This window comes from Ranitomeya imitator, chromosome 4 (genome assembly GCF_032444005.1).
Source record: "Ranitomeya imitator isolate aRanImi1 chromosome 4, aRanImi1.pri, whole genome shotgun sequence".
Lineage (NCBI taxonomy): Eukaryota > Metazoa > Chordata > Amphibia > Anura > Dendrobatidae > Ranitomeya > Ranitomeya imitator.
Window position 1 is genome coordinate 455,974,916 of NC_091285.1, and position 6,714 is coordinate 455,981,629.

The 6,714-nt window shown below is 45.5% G+C and overlaps 1 non-coding gene across 1 annotated transcript; it reads right to left on the reverse strand.

The window, feature by feature from the left end:
* Positions 1-4,956: 4,956 nt before the first annotated feature.
* Positions 4,957-5,028, reverse strand: TRNAD-GUC (transfer RNA aspartic acid (anticodon GUC)). Its single transcript has one exon. It is a non-coding gene; the product is annotated as a tRNA-Asp (tRNA).
* Positions 5,029-6,714: the final 1,686 nt, after the last annotated feature.

Here is a 6,714-nt window from a genome sequence, read left to right on the forward strand (position 1 = left end):
AGAAACTTGGTGAGGTAAATTATAAAATTCACCAACCAGGAAGACGGAAACCATTCCAAGTTTACCATGTCAACCTCATCAAGCCGTGGCAAGATAGAGAGCCGACAGTAACTCCATCGTTGTTAAGCAACCCAGAAGGTGAGGTTGGAGTGGTTACTATAGCAGAGACGCTATCGAAGACCCAGAAACAGCAGTGCCGGGAGTTACTCCAGAAAAACAGGGACCTGTTTTCAGAGTTGCCAGGACACACGAAGGTCATAGAGCACGAGGTCCTAACAGAGCCACATGTGCGGGTGAACGTGAAGCCCTATCGTATTCCTGAGGCTCGTCGAGAAGTTATCTCCAAGGAAGTGGAGCGTATGTTGAAGCTTGGAGTCATTGAGGAATCCAAGAGCGGTTGGTCGAGCCCAATTGTCTTGGTACCAAAACCTGATGGAGAGTGGAGGTTTTGCAACGACTATCGGAAGTTGAATGAGGTCTCCAAGTTCGACGCTTATCCCATGCCCCGCGTTGATGAGCTCATCGAAAGGCTTGGGCACGCCAGATATATATCCACCTTGGATTTGACAAAGGGGTATTGGCAGATCCCCATGGCACAGAAAGCCAAGGAGAAGACGGCCTTTTCGACACCTGATGGATGCTTCCAGTATGTCCGGATGCCGTTTGGCCTACAGGGAGCTCCGGCGACCTTCCAGAGGGCTATGGATAGAGTCCTTGCACCCCATAAGGCCTACGCTGCTGCGTACCTAGATGATATCGTCATCTTTAGCCCGGACTGGGAGAGTCATCTGGAGAAAGTCCAAGCGGTGTTTGATGCTATAAGAGAGGCCGGATTTACAATAAACCCGAAGAAGTGTGCCTTGGGTAAAGAAGAAGCTAAGTACCTTGGATACATAGTGGGTCATGGAGAAATAAAACCCCAAATCAGTAAAGTGGAGGCAATTCAAACATGGCCAAAACCAGTTTCCAAGAAGCAAGTTAAAGCCTTCCTGGGAATCGTGGGATATTACAGGAGGTTCATCCCAAACTTCGCCACGATGGCTGCGCCTCTGACTGACCTGCTAAAAGGGACAAAATCAGTAATGGTTAAGTGGTCCGAAGAAACAGAGTCAGCCTTCCAAGAAATGAAAGAGGCTTTGTGTAAGCAACCCGTTCTGATGGCCCCAAACTTCAAGAAAGAGTTTATTCTTCAGACAGATGCCTCAGATGTTGGGGTGGGAGCAGTCCTTTCCCAAGAACTACATGGGGAGGAGCATCCTGTTCTCTATCTGAGTAGGAAGCTGTCCTCATCTGAAAAGAACTACTCAGTCGTTGAGAAGGAGTGCTTGGCCATAAAATGGGCAGTGGACACATTGCGGTACTATCTGCTGGGACGTAAATTTAGACTGATATCCGACCATGCCCCACTTAGGTGGATGAGGGAAACGAAGGGTAGAAATGCTAGAGTCACCCGTTGGTTCTTAGCCCTGCAGGACTTCAGTTTCCATGTGGAACATAGGGCCGGAAAGCTGCACGGTAATGCGGATGCCCTATCAAGAATCCCTTGTTTAGTGGGGGAAAGTGCCAAGCCCCACGGCTTTAGGCAGAGGGGGGAGGTATGTAGCATGGCTAAAGGGTGTGTAGTCGACGGGAAGTATGTGCCACATAAGTGCCTTGTTGCTGTAATGTAGCCCGGAGTATTTCTTTCTTGCACATAATCTTGTATATATATGTGTTTCAGGACCTGTGGTGATGTCAGACCACATGGCTAATCATGTGATGGGTTCTTGGGTGTGGTTAGTTCTATATAAGACTGGCTAATGCTTTACACAGCAGATATGTGTGGAGGTGGAACCCTCCTGAGTGTGTTAGGGCTTCAGGACTGAGCCGGATGAACTGGACACTTGTTTTTCTTTGCCTGAACCAAAGGCTATTTGTTTTCTGTTGTTTACCATATGGTTTATGAAGCAATAAACCCAGTGAACTTTAAAGGAACACACCTCCTGAGTGTCAGCCATCGCACCTGAGTGAGTGGAATCCCTACAGTATGTACTATTTTTTTTTTACTTTTACAATGGTAACCAGGGTAAATATCGGGTTACTAAGCACGGCCCTGCACTTAGTAACCCGATGTTTACCCTGGTTACCCGGGGACTTCGGCATCATTGAAGACAGTTTCAACGATGCTGAAGTCTTTCCCCTGATCGTTGGTCGCTGGAGAGAGCTGTCTGTGTGATGGCTCCCCAGCGACCACACAACGACTTACCAACGATCACGGCCAGGTCATATCGCTGGTCGTGATCGTTGATAAGTCGTTTAGTGTAATGGTACCATAAGGCCTTTTGATTTATATGTGATTTCTACACAAGGAAAGGAGGGTAACTAGTAGGTGAATATATGAATAGAAGACAATTTAAACTAATTACTATCACCTGTCCTTTGTTCCAGGAGGATAAAATCTCCATTGGTGCTGCTTCTTTGGACTAAAGAGAATTTACGGTAAGAAATGACACTATTTCTCTGCTGATGTAGCTTGTTTTTTTCTGAACAAGATGTTTTCAGCTATACCATTTTTATTTACATTCGATCTTTTTTATTACGTTTTTATTCCACTTTTTTTTCAGTGATGTGATGAAAAACCATAGTGTTTTTTTTTTTTTTTTTATACTTTTTGTCACACTTTTTTACTTATTGCCTCTATGGGACTTTAACTTTTACTTCTCTTATCACTGATATAATACATTGTAATGCTCCAGCACTGTAATGCATTATACCTGTCAGTGTACGTTGTTAATGTTGCTATCACTATTAGTCACTGTATTTAGGGGGTTAAACAGCCAACATCAGTGCGGGCCCTGTCCTTGGCTGTGAGAGCTGGAGGTCAGCTATTACATAGGCTGGAGGAATAAAGTTAATTTTCTCCTGGGTGTCTCACTGTTAGCTCTGCAGCCCGGAACCTTTATAATGCTATTAACCTACAGATTAACCCTATATCTACAGGTTAATTATTGGACATAACAAGTTCCCTATTAAGTCTAATAAAGATATCTGAACACAAAAAATAACTTTCTATAAAGGATTTGTTCTGCTAAGGGGCAAATATCTCTGCATGTGATGTGTACTAATTTTTTACACCAACAGTATTATTATGAAGTATTACATGAAAAAAGATTTTATAGCTATGGATCGCCCCCACGTCAGGGCTATGGGGTACTCCGTACCGGGTGCTTCGGTTCTCAGTGGGGATGACATGGTGGCTGACCCGGTCCATGGCCCTAGGGGGATGTCCATTGTAAGTTGGGAGAAAGGTCTTTAAAGGGATAATGTTCATGACGCCACCTGTGGTATTCGGTCAGGGTGACCGTCGCTGCTTAGTGGTCCGCTAGGGTGATGTTATGGCAGCTAGATGGTATACCTTCCCACAGGTGAAGTATATCCCCAGGGCTGCCCAGAGTGTAGATGGTGGATGGTGGATGATGTAAGGCGTGGTGAATAACGAGGACACAAGGTTGCAGTCTCTTTACCTTTACTGAAGGCTTCAGCGTCCACAGTCCAGGGTAGGGACCACAGGATAGGCAGAGTCCGGTCGGTCTGAAGGCAAATCCAGAGTCCCCTTATCCAGGTGGAAATCAGTAGCCTTCCTCTGGGGCCTGAGTGTTGTAGTCCCTCCCTACTGAGCAACTCGGTAAGGTCCTCACAACTATCGTAGGTGTTAAGTCTCTACCTCTCTGTCCCCCTGACAGATAGGACAGAATCCGTATGACTGGTAGCCTGAGGTTTTTTATAGGGACCCCACAAGTTGCCACCATGCCTCCTGGGTATATGGTCGGGCAGCCAATGTGGAATCAACTGTCCTGCCAGTCTCTGAAGTAAAGCATAGAGATCCTTACTCCCTCGGTGTTCTGGCTACCTGTACTGCGCTTCAGAAGGAGGCAGCCTGCTTCTAGCTGGTCTCCCCCTGATGTTCCTCTCCTTTTGCTATGACTTCTTTTCTCACTCACTGCAACACAATTACTTTCAATGTCTCTTACTTTGGATGCTGCCGCACGTGGGGCAGGCGCAGCTCCGTGAACCCTCGTTGTCCCACAGACCTTCCGTCTGCTGTCCTCTCCTCCTTCTCACTTTCTGTCTAGACTACCAGTTTTACCTAATTGTGAGGAGTGCCCTAATAGATAGAATCATGGCTCCCCCTGGCGGCCTGGAGTGTGAAGTGTGTTTTGTGGCTGTGATACCTGGACAGAAGATCTCCTTCATTGCCTTCAGACGTAACATCACTCCCCCTGGTGGAAGAATAACATTACTGCAATGACCAGGACTCTGGGGCGCTGCAGCTACATTGCCCAGTACTATGATATTATGTACTTTGGTTAAAAAGTTAAAAAATCTGCATCACAAGGTAGAAAGATAAATAAGTAAATATGGAACTCAGTTTTGCTTTATAAGAAGAAAACAATTTAATGGCCCGTACGGGGATCGAACCCGCGGGGATCGAACCCGCGACCTTGGCGTTATTAGCACCACGCTCTAACCAACTGAGCTAACCGGCCATTTTAGCTGAGCACTGATGTAGTTAAATCTATGGAACTTGAACAAAGGTGGGGGCATATATTTTCCAATATATATGCACATAAAACCAATAACATATAAATGTTAGAATAAATTCTAAGAACAAATTTAGTACACGCATGTAAATATCCACAGATGGCCGGTTAGCACAGCTCTGGCTACACCAGTGGATGATTCTCTGACCTTTTTATCATCTCTTTCAGCATAACAAACACAGCAATATACTATACAGTAACAAAGCTAAACACTGCCCAGAGTATCATCCCCCAGTCAACTGAGATAACCAGCCAGTTGTTTTTCGTTAGTATATGATTTGGACTTATGCTAAATTCTTTTACTTTCACTTTCTAAGAAGTTTGGTTGGTTTAAAAAAAAAATAATAATAACTTAAGTTATGTGAAAAAGTGAGACCTCCCCGTCGGGGAATCGAACCCCGGTCTCCCGCGTGACAGGCGGGGATACTTACCACTATACTAACGAGGATTGGCTCTGTTGAACACTTCATAACACTGGTATTCAGCGATAGGGAAGCATGTTAGCAAGGAACAGTACAATGCTGCCATCGTGTGGTGAATGAGCATTTCTTTTTCACATCAGTCAAACAAGGGATAGTTGTAGATCCATTCTCTAGGACAATTTCCTTAAAGGGAATGTCACAATTTGTTTTATGTTTGGAATTCATATTAAAAATGTATATATAATTTTTTTTAAATTAACCGGTGTAATTTTTTTTACTCAGTCACTGTGAGCTGCAATGTTCATTTGCTGTTGTGTGTGTGCTGTACAACATTTACACACAGGAAATATGGCAACCGCAAGCCATAGGTTTGGCAACTGACCACAGTCTCTTATTATCTATACTTTGGCCTTCTCGGTGCCCAGTTTTCAGCTATAGTTGGCGCTCAGTGCCATTTTTTGTTGCTTAGAATACAGCTCTAAGTTAGTTTCCTCTGTTGCCGGCACTTCATGATCACAGTGGAACCGTCAAATCATTGCAGCTGCAGTGCTCAGATCACAGTAATTACTGGTGAGCACTCACCAGGTTTGGCCACCACTCGCCAGGTTTGGCCACCAGGACTGTTGTGGTGAATGATCTTGCCTTTGTAGTACTTGTGCCTGGACCTGAGGAAGCACTCACCACTAATTACTGTGATCAGGGTGCTGCAACTTCATTGATATGACTGCCGCACTTGGATATCTGTAGGGATACAGCAGCTAAAGTTACTCAAATCTATTTCTGAGACCAGCTTTCCCAAGTAGCCACCATTAGGGTTGAGCGAAACGGGTCGAACATTTTCAAAAGTCGCCGACTTTTGGCGAAGTCGAGTTTCATGAAACTCGATCCAACCCCTGTGCGTTGTCGGCCATGCGGTACGCGACTTTTGCGCCAAAGTCGCGTTTCAATGACGCGAAAAGCGCCATTTCTCAGCCAATGAAGGTGAACGCAGAGTGTGGGCAGCGTGATGACATAGGTCCTGGTCCCCACCATCTTAGAGAAGGGCATTGCAGTGATTGGCTTGCTGTCTGCGGCGTCACAGGGGCTATAAAGAGGCGTTCCCGCCGACCGCCATCTTACTGCTGCTGATCTGAGCTTAGGGAGAGGTTGCTGCCACTTCGTCAGAAGCAGGGATAGCGTTAGGCAGGGTCCATTAACCACCAAACCGCTTGTGCTGTAGCGATTTCCACTGCCCAACACCACCTTCGGTGTGCGGGGACAGTGGAAGCTACATTTTTTTTTTTCCTCAGCGCTGTAGCTCATTGGGCTGCTCTAGAAGGCTCCCTGATAGCTGCATTGCTGTGTGTACGCCGCTGTGCAAACCAACTGCTTTTTTCAAAGCACAAATCCTCTTGTTCCTTCCTTTCTGCACAGCTATCTTGTTTGTTTGTCCACACTTTTTATTTAATTTGTGCATCAGTCCACTCCTTATTGCTGCCTGCCATACCTGGCTGAGATTACTGCAGGGGGATAGTAATTGTAGGACAGTCCCTGTTTTTTTTTTTTTTTTTTGTGGGAGTTTTTTTTTCTGCTAGAGTGCCATCCCTGTGTGTGCCATCTCTCAGTCAGTGGGCCATAGAAAGCCTATTTGTTTTTTTGCTTGATTTGGGTTCTAAAATCTACCTGAAAAAATCACTACATCAATCAGTGGGAGAAAAATATTGGCCTCAGGG